Here is a 15,997-nt window from a genome sequence, read left to right on the forward strand (position 1 = left end):
ACTTATGGGAACAATAATCAACTAGCATAGGGAGGCAAAACAAGCATAGCTTCAAGATTTTCAACACATAGAGAGGAAACTTGATATTATTGCAATTCCTACAAGCATATATTCCTCCTTCATAATAATTTTCAGTAGCATAATGAATGAATTCAACAATATAACCATTACATAAAGCATTCTTTTCATGATCTACAAGCATAGAATTTTTATTACTCTCCTCATAAGCAAATTTCTTCTCATGAATAATAGTGGAAGCAGACTCAACAAAATAACTATCATGTGAGGCATAATCCAATTGAAAATTAAAATCATGATGACAAGTTTCATGGTTATCTTTATTCTTTATAGCATATGTGCCATCACAATAATCATCATAAATAGGAGGCATGCTTTCATCATAATATATTTTCTCATCAAAACTAGGGGACTAAAAATATCATCTTGATAAAACATAGCATCCCCAAGCTTGTGGCTTTGCATATCATTAGCATCATGGATATTCAAAGAATTCATACTAACAAGATTGTAATCATGCTCATCATTCAAAGATTTAGTGCCAAACATTTTTAATGCATTCTTCCTCTAGCAATTGAGCACAATTATCGGAATCCTTATTTTCATGGAAGACATTAAAAAGATGAAGCATATGATGCACCCTCAATTCCATTTTTTGTATTTTTTATAGACTAAACTAGTGATAAAACAAGAAACAAAAAGATACGATTGCAAGATCTAAATATATACCTTCAAGCACTCACCTCCCCGGCAACGGTGCCAGAAAATAGCTTGATGTCTGCTACGCAACCTTCTTCTTATAGACGTTGTTGGGCCTCCAAGTGCAGAGGTTTGTAGGACAGTAGCAAATTTCCCTCAAGTGGTTGACCTAAGGTTTATCAATCTGTGGGAGGCGTAGGATGAAGATGGTTTCTCTCAATCAACCCTGCAACCAAATAACAAAGAGTCTCTTGTGTCCCCAACACACCCAATACAATGGTAAATTGTATAGGTGCACTAGTTCGGCGAAGAGATGGTGATACAAGTGCAATATGGATGGTAGATATAGGTTTTTTTAATCTGAAAATATAAAAACAGCAAGGTAGCAAGTGGTAGAAGTGAGCGTAAACGGTATTGCAATGCTAGGAAACAAGGCCTAAGGTTCATACTTTCACTAATGTAAGTTCTCTGAACAATAATTACATAACTGGATCATATAACTATCCCTCAACATGCAACAAAGAGTCACTCCAAAGTCACTAATAGCGGAGAACAAACGAAGAGATTATTGTAGGGTACGAAACCACCTCAAAGTTATCCTTTCTGATTGATCTATTCAAGAGTCCGTAGTAAAATAACATGAAGCTATTCTTTCCGTTCGATCTATCATAGAGTTTGTACTAGAATAACACCTTAAGACACAAATCAACCAAAACCCTAATGTCACCTAGATACTCCAATATCACCTCAAGTATCTGTGGGCATGATTATACGATATGTATCACACAATCTTAGATTCATCTATTCAACCAACACAAAGTACTTCAAAGAGTGCCCCAAAGTTTCTACCGAAGAGTCAAGACGAAAACGTGTGCCAACCCATATGCATAAGTTCACAAGGTCACTGAACCCGCAAGTTGATCACCAAAACATACATCAAGTAGGTCGCGTGAATATCCCATTGTCACCACAGATAAGCACACGTAAGACATACATCCTTAAAGACTCAATCCGATAAGATAACTTCAAAGGGAAAACTCAATCCATTACAAGAGAGTAGAGGGGGAGAAACATCATAAGATCCAACTATAATAGCAAAGCTCGCGATACATCAAGATCGTGCCAAATCAAGAACACGAGAGAGAGAGAGAGAGAGAGAGAGAGAGAGAGAGAGAGAGAGAGATCAAACCCATAGCTACTGGTACATACCCTCAGCCCCGAGGGTGAACTACTCCCTCCTCGTCATGGAGAGCGTCGGGGTGATGAACATGGCCACCGGTGAGGGATCCCCCCTCCGGTAGGGTGCCGGAACAGGGTCCTGATTGGTTTTTGGTGGCTACAGAGGCTTGCGGCAGCGTAACTCCCGATTGTGCTTCTGGATGTTTTCGGGGTATATGGATATATACATATATAGGCGAAAGAAGTCGGTCAGGGAGCCACATGGGGCCCACGAGGGTGGGGGCACGCCCAGGGGGTAGGGTGCGCCCTGGACCCTCGTGGCTTCCTCGAAGCTTCCCTGACGTCTACTCCAAGTCTCCTGGATTGCGTTTGTTCCAAAAATAACTCTCCCGAAGGTTTCATTCCGTTTGGACTCCGTTTGATATTCCATTTCTTTGAAACACTAAAATAGGCAAGAAAACAACAATTTGGGCCGATCCTCCGGTTAGTAGGTTAGTCCCAAAAATGATATAAAAGTGTTTAGTAAAATCCCATAAACATCCAAAACAGGTAATATAATAGCATGGAAAAATCAAAAATTATAGATACGTTGGAGACGTATCAGGGGAGAGGCCAGGAGGCACCGCAAGTAGAACCGAATCCTACTTGGGCTACTCCCAAGCCGCGCCCCTCCCTACCATATATATCAGAGGGGAAGGAAAGAGGGGGAAGGGGGAAGGAAGGCGAAAGTACCATTCTACACCCAGGAGCAAATGCTCCTGGTGTGAACAGTAAAATCAAAAAAATAGAAAAAAAATTCAAAAAATTCTGAATTTTTTTTTGTGACATACTTTCACAAGTGTTTCTTGTGCCTGAAAATTTTCATCACGAAATCACATTCGTGGAAGTCGTGCCGAAAAAACAAAATCAGAGCTCCAAAATGCTTTTGTAAGTGACATTTTCAGAGCATCGATTTTGTTTTTTACCACACCTTCCACCAATGTGATTTCGCGATGAAATTTTACATGCACAACAAACATTTATATAAGTACACCACAAAAAAATTCAGAATTTTTTGACATTTTTTTGAATTTTTTTATTTTACTGTTCACACCAGGAGCATTTGCTCCTGGGTGTAGAAACTCCACGTCCGAATGAAGGGGGAATCCTATTCCCTTTCTTTCCTTTCCTCCTTCCCCTTTCCTTCTCCACCTTGGTCAGCCCATATGGGGTGCGCACCAGCCCCTTGTGGCTGGTGTGTTTACCCTCTTGGCCCATAAGGCCCATATCTTTTGTCGTGGGTGCCCGAAACCCCTTCTGGTGATCCGATATGTACCCGGTACCCTCTGAAACACTTCCGGTGTCCGAATATCATCGTTCTACATATCAATATTTACCGCTCGACCATCTCAAGACTCCTCGTCATGTCTATGATCACATCCGAGACTCCGAACAACATTCGGTCACCAAATCATATAACTCATATAACACTATATCGTCAACGAAAGTTAAGCGTGCGGACCCTACGGGTTTGAGAACTATGTAGACATGACCGAGACACCTCTCTGGTCAATAACCAATAGTGGAACATGGATGCTCATATTGGATCCTACATATTCTATGAAGATATTTATCGGTCGAACCGTTATGACAACATATGTAATTCCGTTTGTCTATCGGTATGTTACTTGCCCGAGATTCGATCGTCGGTATCTTCATACCTAGTTCAATCTTGTTACTGTCAAGTCTCTTTACTCGTTCTGTAAGACATCTCCTGCAACTAACTCATTAGTCACTTTGCTTGCAAGGCTTCTTATGATGTGTATTACCGAGAGGCCCCGGAGATACCTCTCTGATACTTGGAGTGACAAATCCTAATCTCGATCTATGCCAACTCAACAAACACCTTTAGAGATACCTATAGAGCATCTTTATGATCACCTAGTTACGTTGTGACGTTTGATAGCACACAGGGTATTCCTATGGTATCCGGGAGTTGCATAACCTCATAGTCGAAGGAATAAGTATTTGACATGAAGAAAGCAATAGCAATAAACTGAACGATCATTATGCTAAGCTAACGGGTGGGTCTTGTCCATCACATCATTCTCCTAATGATGTGATCCAGTTATCAAATTACAACACACGTCCATGGTTAGGAAACCTTAACCATCTTTGATCAACGAGCTAGTCAAGTAGAGGCTCATCAGGGACACAATGTTTGTCTATGTATTCACACGTGTATTTAGGTTTCCGATCAATACAATTCTAGCATGAATAATAAACATTTATCATGAATAAGGAAATATAAAATAACAACTTTATTATTGCCTCTAGGGCATATTTCCTTCACCCACACACAATGGGCCAAGAAAGTACCGGAGGGGGCTCCAACGGGAGCACAACCCACCAGAGCGCGCTTGGGGGCCCAGGCGCGCCCTGGTGGGTTGTGCTCCCCTCGGAGCCCCCCCGGTACTTTATTGGCCCATCGTGTGTCTTATGGTCCAGAAAAAATCACCAATTTCTTTTGCTGCGTTTGGACTCTATTTGGTATTGGTTTCCTGTGAAGTAAAAAACAAGCAAAAACAGCAACTGACACTGGGCACTATGTCAATAGGTTAGTCCCAAAAATGATATAAAGTTGCTATAAAATGATTATAAAACATCTAAGAATGATAATATAACAACATGGAACAATAAAAAATTATAGATATGTTGGAGAAGTATCAGCATCTCCAAGCTTAATTCCTGCTTGTCCTCGAGTAGGTAAATGATAAAAATAGACTTTTTGATGTGGAATGCTACCTAACATGTTCATCACATAGTCTTTTCTTTGTACCATGGACATTTGGACTTTTATATGATTCAAAGCAATAGTCTAGTTTTGACATGAAAATTTCAATACTCAAGCATATCAACAAATTCGGAGAATCCACACAAGTGGTCCTCTGCATTTTGTTCCTTTGGAGCAGAGCTGGCCAGCCCAGCACGGCACGGCCCATCGGGGCACGATTAGTAAGCGGGCCGTGTCGTGCCGCCTAGAAACCCAGGCACAACCGCTTAGTTAATCGGGTCGACTGGGCTGTATTTCAGTTATTTTTCCCTGGTTGAGATGTTTTATATAGCCCAGAAATATAAAAAAATTGGGAAAATTATTTTTTTTGAGCAAGGGAAAATAAATAAAGCTAATTGTGCCGTGACGTGCCGGCCCATGTGCCCAGCCTCCAGGCCCAGGCATGCGTGCTAACGGGCTGGCCCAGCTGGCACGGCCCATTTGGCCAGCTTTGCTTTGGAGCGGCTTCAATATTCGGCGGCGCTTCTTCTGCTTCCCAAAACCCCCAAGCTCTCGTCTAAAAAAAAAAGGAAAACCCCCAGCTCTCGACTCTCCGTGCCCACGGTGGTTCGAGGCGGCGGCGATGCGGCAGAGATCGTCGCCGGCGGCGATGGACACCCCGGACTTCAGAGTCAAGCTCGGCTTCGAGAGATCCCTCCGACGCGACCGCCCGTACGGCGGGTACCCGCGCCTCCCGAGCGAGGACTCGCCGCAGATGGCCTTCTTCGACGCGGCCTTCGACGGCGACCTTCCCCGCCTCAGGGGTGAGCGACCTCCCCGTGCGCCCAATCTTCCCGTCAAGCGCCTGGCCGCGCTGCCCCCTCCCTCCCTCCAATGCGGCCTCGCATCTGCTAGGGTTTTGGAGGGGGGAGAATGGGCGGGGCGGCCTGCGCGTGCATCTGCCCCTGTGGCGCTGCCGTCCATGTTTCTGACCTCAAATTTCTCTGTTTTGTTGAAGAGCTGGCGAGCGGCAGGGACGCGGAGGGGATGGCCTGGCTTGCCGACGTGTGTCTCGTGGGCGGGGGGCCGCTTCAGACGGCGGCACGCATGGGGAAACTGGATGCCGTCAGGTGCATGGTGGAGGAGCTGGGCTTCGATGTCAATGCGGGCAGCCAATCTGGTATGCGCGCGCTTTCTCTGCGCTGACCGATTCTGTTCATGTTGCGGTCATGCTCAATTTCGCAGTTTTTGCTCGTGTGCACGATATTTCAGTAATCCCGCCGCATCAGTTTCATTCACTTTAAGCACCAGTTACTTGTTTCTGATTTTACTGGCAGGTTTAACTGCTCTGACTGCCGCTGCAGTGGATGAAAGAATGCATGTTATGAGATACCTTCTGGACAAGGGGGCTGATGTGAATAAGCCAGTCTATTCAGGCCATTCTCCTCTTCACCATGCTGCAAAATATGGTCTCTTCTGTGCACATATTAAGCTTTCTGTCTTTAGACTTGCGTTTACCACTTGGTTGCTCTGCAATTTAACAGTCTCCAACTCCTCACTAATGCAGTTTGATCATTTGTGTGGCTTCTAGCTTTTGTTCTATTTTAAACGCTGAATTCTTGCACTTCTACCAAAAGTGTAGTTTATAGGAAATCGATTTGACTATTTTGCACAGTTCATGCTGGTTTTTGGTGCTATCCAACCCTGTAATACGCTTACAAATTACCTTCCAAACCCTCACTGAGATGATGTTCAGTCTGGTTCTGATAATTAGCAATCTAGTATTCCTACTAATTTTATTCCATTTTCATGGCATGTTAGACGAACTCGGTCACGTGACTTTGGAGCTGGGGGCCATCTAGCACACGGTGGCATTTAGATTGTTTCAGTTCAATTTGCTCTACCTATTTAATGTGTCTGGTCCCCAGTAAAAAAAGAAACTAATACGCCTGGTCTTATTTTGTGTTTGTGTCTCCTTATAACAAAACGATAACATATGTCTGGTCTTATTTGTTCTCCCTATGGATTTATACTTTGGTCTTATTTTGTGCTTGTTCTTTTAGTTCTGTAGTATCGGCATGTCTCTTAAATAAAAAACAACAACATCTCCCAATCCCAAAGAAGTTGGGGTAGGCTAGACTTGAAACCTATAAGATCTTGAAACCTAGTTATGGTTTTGCCACTTGGATAGCTAACTTCCACGCACCCCTGTCCATGTCGTGTCTCTTAAATAGTTTCACCAAAATAATCATGACGTAGTTAACTCATGCCTGGCCTCTAGCCAAGGCATGCAGGTGGTGGTTCTTGATAATGTTTATAAGAATGCATTTCTTCTGTTGAGCGAGAAATGCTTATTTTTCATTGTAACATTACCTTTCTTTATTTTTTGCACTATGTCTAGGACGCGATGAAGCAGCACGATTGTTGCTATCTAAAGGAGCTAGTGTTGATTCAACTTTTCGTGGTCTGACACCACTACATTTTGCTGCTGGCTTTGGGATGATTGGTGTCATGAAAGTACTGTTGGAGCACCATGCAGATGTAATAAGTAAATTTCATGTTTTTGTATTTGAGCTTTATATGCTACCTTGTTAGAATGCAGATTCATCAGCATTGGATTGCGGTTCCACGCCTTGGTCTTCTCACAGCCTTTTAACTTAGCTGTAGATTTTCATCTCTTATATTTCTAACTAATATTATTTTCTAAATCACATAATACAGTAGTTAGCTGGAATGGCAGTTCAAATGGCTTTTCTGCAGGTCATACTTCATGCTACTCTGTACCATTGCTTATTTTTCCTTGCTGTGTGATCTTCAGTTCTTCATGATGTTATAGCAGATATTTATGTCAAATGTACAGCTTGGGATCCTCTTGTTCCTATGCAGAAGCTGGATAGATTCCTGCTTTAACATGTGCATGTCTTATTTGATTGGCATTAATGTTATTCTGTCTTGTACTATTACCATGTCATTAACTCATAAATACTGGTTAGGTTGAAAGAACTGTCTTTGCAGCTGAGGCTTAGCAATCTATATAAAGTATTTATTGCAAACTGTCATTAGCATGGCCAATAATAGCTTTGTCATGCCACTTCTATATAAAAGGAGAATCATGAGAACAGAAACATGATGTGTGTCCCTATGTTCTAATTCCCCTCTATTATATTTAAGCATTCAATATCTGCCTATATTGAAGTTATTTTACACTAAAGATTTTCTGTAATAAAAATGTAGCCGAACAAGGTCTCAGAAGAGGGAAGTACTCCGCTGACTGAAGCACTTCGTGGCACCGATTCAGGACTACCTGAATCTACTATACTGGAGTGTGTCAAGCTGCTTGTGGAGGCCTGTTAACTGTCCACCTTGTCTTCATGTTAATACATATAGTCTTCTTATGATATTAATCTATTACATGAATTGCATAGTCCATAACTTTTGGTTTTATATGATCCATATCCACAGGCAGGCACAGATGTAAATTCTGCTAATAGCGAAACTCCGTTGGTAATAGCAACTCGTTATGGCTTAACTGACTGCGTCAAGTACCTGTTGAAGGCTGGTGCTTCCAAAAAAACCCAACTCTCAGCTAAAAAGAAAACCCCCAGCTCTCGACTCTCCGATGCCGAGGCAAAGTCGCCGGCGGCAATGGACACCTCAGACTTCAAAGTTAAGCTCGGCTTTGAAAGAGCTCGTCGACGCAACCGTTCGTACGGCGGGCTCCCACGCCTGCCAAACGAGGGCTCGCCGCAGATGGCCTTCTTTGATGCGGCCGCCGAGGGAAATCTTCCCCGCCTCATGGGTGAGCGAGCTCTCTATCGGCCCAATCTGTCAAGCATGTGACCGCGCACGTCTGCGCGCCGCTCCCTCCCTTCAATGTGGCCTTGCATCTGCTAGGGTTTTGGTGGGGAATGGGCGGTCTGCGCGTGCTTCTGCCCCTTTCACTCTGCAATGTAGCGCCGTCCATGTTTCTTACCTCAAATTTCTCGGTGTTTTATTGAAGAGATGGCGAGAGGCAGGGACGCGGAGGGGATGGCCTGGCTTGCCGATGTGTGTATCGTAGGTGGGGGGCCGTTTCAGACGGCGGCACGCATGGGGGAACTGGATGCTGTCAGGTGCATGGTGGAGGAGCTAGGCTTTGATGTCAATGCTAGTAGCAAAGCTGGTATGCGTGCGCTTTCTCTTTGTTCACGTTATCATTAGCTCAATTTCGCGATGTTGCTCATCTGCATGATCTTTCAGTTTGTGTATATTTTAGTAAATTCACTGCATCAATTTCATATACCTTAAGCACTGCCATGATCCAACTTTTCCTGTCCACTTACTAGGGTATTTGTCGACCCTGACTTGCGGTCTTCTCACTAGTCACTACCTTGGTTGTTCATATCATGAGTACTCACTTACTATATATAGACTATGTAGATGATGCATTGGTACTGTTTTCATGTAAATTCATCTTTTAGATGAGAGAGATGTCAGATATAGCACTAGTTACTTGTTTTTTATTTATTTCTGGCAGGTGTAAGTGCTTTGACTACTGCTACAATTGATGAAAGAATGGATGTTATGAGGTACCTTCTGGACCAGGGGGCTGATCTGAAAAAGCCAGATGATTCAGGACATTTTCCTCTACACCTTGCTGCAAAATATGGTCTCTTCTGTGGAAAATACTAAGCCTTTTGTCTTTAGACTTGCGTTTACCATTTGTTTCCTGTGCAAAGAAGATTTGAAGGAGTGGTTCATTGTTCTCCTGAACATTCTTCAACTCCTCACTAATGCAATTTGATCATTTGTGCGGCTGCTCTGGTGTACACTTTTTTTTTTGAATTGGATGTATATAGACACGCTTTAGTGTGTTTGTTCATTTATCTCAGTCTGCATGTAGTCCATATTGAAATATCTAAAACATCTTATATTTGTGAATGGAGGAAGTACCTTTCAAACCATCACTGAGGTGATGTTTAGTCTGGTTATGATAATCAATCTAGTATTCCTACTTATTTTATTCCATTTTCATGTCATATCAGATGAACTCAGTCACGTGACTTTAGAACTGGGGGCCATCTAGCGGATGGTGGGATTTGCATTGTTTCAGTTCAATTCTCCCTATGAATTAATACGCTAACATGTCTGGTCTTATTTGTGGTTGTGTCTCCTTATAAAAAAAGGATATCATATGTCTGGTCTGATTTGTTCTCCCTATGAATTAATGCTTTGGTCTTAATTTGTGCTTGTTCTTTCGGTTCTGTAGCATTGTCGTCGTGCCTCTTAAATAGTTTCACCAAAATAATCATGACATAGTTAACTCATGCCTGGCCTCTAGTCAAGGCATACATGTGGTGGTTCTTGATGATGTTTAAGAATACATTTCTTCTGTTGTGCAAGAAATGCTTATTTTTCATGGTAACATTATCTTATATTTTTTTCTGCACTATGTCTAGGACGTGAAGAAGCAGCATGATTGTTGCTATCTAGAGGAGCTAGTGTTGATGTAGCTTATCTTGGTATGACACCACTATATTTCGCTGCTTCCTGTGGGATGATTGGTGTCATGAAAGTTCTACTGGAGCACCATGCAGATGTAATAAGTAAATTCCATATTTTTTCTATCTGAGCTTTATACGCTACCTTGTTGGAATGCAGATTCATCAACATTTAGTATGTTGAATTCTGGTTCCACGCCTTGGTCTTCTCAGCATTTTATCGTAGCTGACTAGCTGTAAATTTTCATCTCTGATATTCTAAGTTCTAACTAATATTAGTTCAAAATCACATATAGAGTAGTTAGCTGGAATGGCAGTTCAAATGGCTTTTCCGCAGGTCATACTTCATGCTACTCTCTACCATTGCTCATTTTTCCTTGCTGTGTGAGCTTCAGTTCTTCATGATGTTATAGCAGATATTGATGTTAAATGTACAGCTTGGGATCCCCCATATGCTCCTATGCAGAAGCTGGATAAATTCCTGGTTTAGCATGTGCATGTCTTATTTGATTAGCATAATGTTATTCTTCCTCGTACTATTACTATGTCATAAATACTGGTTATATCGAAGTCGATATTTTACACTAAAGATTTTCTGTAATAAAAAATGTAGCCAAACAAGGTCTCAGAACAGGGATGTACTCCGTTGACTAGAGCACTTCATGCCACCGATTCAGGACTACCTGAATCTATTTCACTGAAGTGTGTCAAGCTGCTTGTGGAGGTCTGGTAACTGTCCACTTTGACTTCATGTTAATAGTACATATAGTTTTCTTATGATATTAATCTGTTACATGAATTGCACAGTTCATAACTTTTGATTTATACGATTCATATCTACAGGCAGGCACAGATGTAAATTCTGCTAATATCGAAACTCCGTTGGTAATAGCAACTAGTTATGGCTTAACTGACTGTGTCAAGTACCTGTTGAAGGCTGGTGCAGACCCTAATATCCCAGATATTCATGTGAGTTTTGTTGCATTTTTACCTGATTGTGTCTTCTACTGCTTGCAGCTTTCTTAGTCATATTATCTAGGGGATCGGGGACATACATAGCATGTGACACATATTTCCTACTTCAGTTCTAACATGCAAACCTTTCCCTGAGGTATCCAATGAATAGGAAGTAAATCAGTTATCATCCCATGATCAAATAACTGATAATCCTCTCAGATCTTGATCCGTCACTGAGCAAAATTGTGGGTCACTACCAAACCTGGCCTTACCAAAATATTGCTTGTCCCTACGTTCTTTGGCTATTGTTTGGATAGCTACCAATTTTAGTTCACCCGTGTAACTTCAGCATGCCCCTGTCTGCTTTTTGGCAATGCGCGGGCGGAACGAAGGCGTATAGATCGTTCGCCTGAAAGTTGGCAGCCAATCTCAGCTGCATGCTGCAGGAATCGAAAGAGCACGTTTCTGCAGATATCAATCAGCTTTGCTCTGGTGGCCACCGAAGCTGCACGACCTCTAATCCTTCTCTCTAAGGGAATCACATCGCATCAACATGTCATTAGCTCCCCACTTACCCTATTTCGATCATTTCTTTCATGGCGTGATTTATCCTGCTGTTGGCTAGATCTAAAGTATTACTTACCAAATCATCGATTCTTAATGTTTTTGAGACCACATGCATGTGATTCCATCAAGCAGATAAATTTTAACTTGATGGATCCTTCGTTCCTGAACTCTGAACTTGATGGATCCTTCGTTCCTTCGTCATTTTAGTTAATGAGGTTGAAATTGCATCCATCCTTCTTACTGACAGTACATGAATGAGGCAATGAAGCTGATGCATGCTTGGTATATTAAGTCTGATGCTATTATCAAGATATTGGCTGAATAATATATGTATATGAAACCATGCCGACTGAAACTTAATTAGTCTTGCTTGCAACGTTACTATTATGAGTTCAGTAAAATGTGCAATTAGCTATCTTTTGTTGCCTCATCACCAAAACTCTGAATTTTAGAACCAAATCACACACACATGCTGATATGTTTTGCCAAATGTTCTGAAGCCATTTGGCTTCAAACCAAATGTAAGCCTATGATTTTGCCAATAAAGTGGTTGTTGCCGCTACAAACCAAACAATCGAGACCTGCCAATGTTTTGGCCATGCCCTTGGTTTGGTCATGCCAAATTTTTGGCAGGACTACATGGGGCTCAAACCAAACATACCCTGTGTCTTATTCCCTCAGTTCCTGACTGTTGAGGATTTGGTCTGATTTACTTCCGAAAATTGATTTATACTGGGTAGTGCTTAAGGCTACTAATATCAGGAACCAAAAGTTGACATGATGTATGCCCGAGTGCAGCTAATCATCGCACTTGATACAGTTAATTTTTCAACAAAAATGTCTTGACTTTTGGTTGATCGAAGCTGACACTTTGAGAAACAGCAACTCAAATGACATTTTGAAGTGGGTGGGTTATGTAATGCCTAGCATAACTTAATCTATTTATGTGCCCAGTTTCATTGTTTTTATACATTTCCTTATTATTTATTTTGATCTAATTAATACTGCTGAGATTTTTTACTAGGTTTATATTTGTTTTTCAATCCCTGGTAGCTATATAGTAACTTCTGCCACTGAACCATGTGGTTCCTGTTTGTTACTTCTTACTTGTCAGTCTGGTGCCAAGCCAATAGAAGTTGCTGCAATCCGTGGAAGACGGAAGCTTGTGGAGTTACTATTTCCTTTAACTTCTCCTATTCGTACTGTACGAAACTGGACCGTCGAAGGAATTATTGCTCATGTCAAAAGGCCCTCGAAGCCCACGGTATGAATTGGATTTTATGAATTTGAATCATCCTATATTGAGTTATTTCTTTGTCCTTCGACCGTTGCGGCATAAACGTTTGCACCTCTAATCACCTGAATCTTTTCTTTATATGGGACTAGTAGAGGTGGGCCTACTTTAAAGGATATGTTATGACAATGTTGTGGTTTTTGTCACTATGCAGATTTTTCATTCTGTTTTGCCATTCTCTCCTTGGCCTACATTTCAGTGACATGACCCAGTGGCAAATTTGCAATGCAAGCAAAAGCGTTATACACAAAATCTAATGGCAAAATCAGTATTGCCCCTATATTATAAATACAGAGTACAATAGAAAGATGATCCTTTGAAAATCTTTGCGAAATATTTTGCGCTTGCTAAATATTTTCGTCATTTGAAAATTTTCTAAAAAAAAATCACAGCTGAACATGACTGAGTATTATATTTAGACTCTAAATTTGCTGCAAAAACGCGTGTTTCGTTGCCCTGTGGAAAATCCATGTCCTAAACTCCCTCTGATTATCTGTCTACAACTGTATGAATTGGTTAAACAAACAATACAACCTACTCCTTCCGTCCCACAATGTATGATGTTTTTGCAAGCTAACATGGTTTGCAAAAACTTCTTACATTATGGGACGGAGGGAGTAGTTGCTTATGAGTCTTCCGTTGTTATATGAAGTTTAATCATCAAACTATATCTTTTTTGGCACAAAAGGAAACTTCTTTAATCTTCGGTGAACATTGTACATTTTGTATGTATATTTTGCTTGTCTTAATTTGTCTCTATGATTTAGGTTAAGCATGATAAAAGTACGAAAGTTCAGTTGAAATCATTTGGTGAGAAAGCTATTAAGAGAAAGGACTATCATGGCGCGTCAAAGTTCTACACCGAGGTAAGTAGTGATCTGAAGAATGATGTGGTATTAGTTATGCTACTCTAAGGTCTTTGCAAGATGCATATCAGCATATGCATGAAACTTCTACAGTACACCTTATCCTCTCATTATACAAACATTGGGGTTTCTGTTTGAAAATGTTTGTTCATTGATGGAATCAAGAGTGTACTTATTTGACACCGTCTCCAGGTATAATATGTCTAGATATAAGCCAAGTAACTCTGTGAATTACATTTATAGTTGAATCCACGACAGTATTATAAGATCTCCACTCTCCAGCCAAGTGTGGACATGTCATGTTGTTTGGGAACCTTCAACAGCCATGACTGCTGGGAATGGTTCAAACCAGCTTCAGCAGCTCTCTCGAAAGAGGCCCATAATGATTATCCGAGAAACATTGGTTCTCAGTTTCAGTTCAGAACCATCATAAAGTGTGAACAGCCCTAATGTTAATACTGATAGTCACAGGCATGGACTTACGGGACCAATGTTGTCTTGTTAACTTGGGTAAATGGGGGTCTTGTCAGGCATACATAATTAGCCCTGCGCAAGCCATTACATATATACGCTGTCCGTTCTTTCGCTCAAAAAACTTGTTTCGTTATGAGACATCCCTCACCATTTTCAATTCTCTGTTTTGATGTAGGCAATCGAGCTGGACCCTAGTGATGCAACACTGTACTCAAACAGGAGCCTTTGCTACCTGCAAATGACTGAAGGAGATAAGGCTTTGCGCGATGCTAACACTTGCATAAAGCTGCGCCCCGAATGGATCAAAGGTTACTACAGGAAAGGAGCCGCTCTCATGTCGCTCGAGGTCAGATAGCTCACAGAGTACTCACCTTGCACTTGGTTTCATGGCATCTCCCTGCATACATACTATAATCTGCGGAACTTCACATTGGTAGGACTACAAAGAAGCTTGTGATGCATTCATGGCTGGACTGCAGCTGGACCCTGGAAACGCCGAGATGGAGAAAGTGTTCATGTAAGCTATTTACCAAGAATGTCCCCAATGATGGGAATTTTTTGGGTGTTTGGGGGGTGGTGGAGTGTGGAGGGTTGTTTGTTGATGCGCACTTGTAGACTGGTCTGAACCGGGCGCCGATCAGGCAATTAACTTAACTTGGCTCATGTTTGCAGGGATGCGGTCGAGGAAATGAAGAAGGATCACTTGGCTAAAAAAGGCTCCAAGCCATCCGATTAGAGGAAAACCGTGGATCGCCCTGCCCCGTTTCGTGTAAATATTTATCCTAGTGCCAGGAAACATACTCGTCTTCTTTTCGGTGCCGTACTGAGTAACAGAGCACTATGACTCTGGCTTGCCTGTCAATGGAGGCGCTGATGCAGAATGCCGGTCGAGTAGTAAACCCTAGGTGTAGTGGAAGTGGACGTTTCCTTTCCTGCGTGCAGCGAAAGAGGACCACCATGTTGGTCATCTGGATGGTCATTGCTCCTTGAGTTTGTGTACCTTCTGTCGTGTGATCCGTTCGTCGATAGAAGTTTCCGTTGTTGCTCCATTGAGTTCCTCCAAGGGTGGCGGCGGCGGCTAAGCGTGTGTGCTCTGCTCCGCCGTAGAAGCTTCGATACCGTCCTCCTGTAGGCGAAGATGCCCTCGCCCACCCTTAGCGGCCTATTTCTATACGCCAATTTTGAAAACAGTCGTGGACTGCCCGGAGTGGTAAATCCTGTGACCCAAATTGCTGCCCGGGTAGCAGAGTAAGCACCATATACTGTCCCCAGTTTCAAAAAAAAGCAAATGGTAATGATGAATACATGGTAAACCTGAATTTAGCCATAATGTGGATGACCAGTTAGCAGCATAGTTTGCTGGTAATGCTGTCAGTTTTTTGTTTTGAGGAAGGCATTGCTGTCGGTTGAACATAGACATATCTCATCTCAAACAGTTTCACTCACAAGTGACATTACATGCCCGTAGAAAGATGGATTTCATCATCAAATAGGGCGCCGTGGCGATAGCCTGGTTGGTACTCACTCAAGCTCTGGCAAAAAGAGCTACAGTACCCAACTGCTAGACCAAAGACCACATGGAACCGTTCGTCAGGACTCTTTCACAGCGATATGGCACCATCGTCGTAATTTGTGCCAGAAGATCGAACGACAGTTGATGCGTTCGCTGAAAAATGCTCTAACCAGGCGGGCCCATTGGCACGTCTGGCAC

At 42.2% G+C, this 15,997-nt stretch overlaps 1 pseudogene; it reads left to right on the forward strand.

Moving 5' to 3' along the window:
- Positions 1 to 5,224: 5,224 nt before the first annotated feature.
- Positions 5,225 to 15,335, forward strand: LOC119294638 (annotated as a pseudogene).
- Positions 15,336 to 15,997: the final 662 nt, after the last annotated feature.

This window comes from Triticum dicoccoides, chromosome 4B (assembly GCF_002162155.2).
Source record: "Triticum dicoccoides isolate Atlit2015 ecotype Zavitan chromosome 4B, WEW_v2.0, whole genome shotgun sequence".
In the NCBI taxonomy this organism is placed as follows: domain Eukaryota; kingdom Viridiplantae; phylum Streptophyta; class Magnoliopsida; order Poales; family Poaceae; genus Triticum; species Triticum dicoccoides.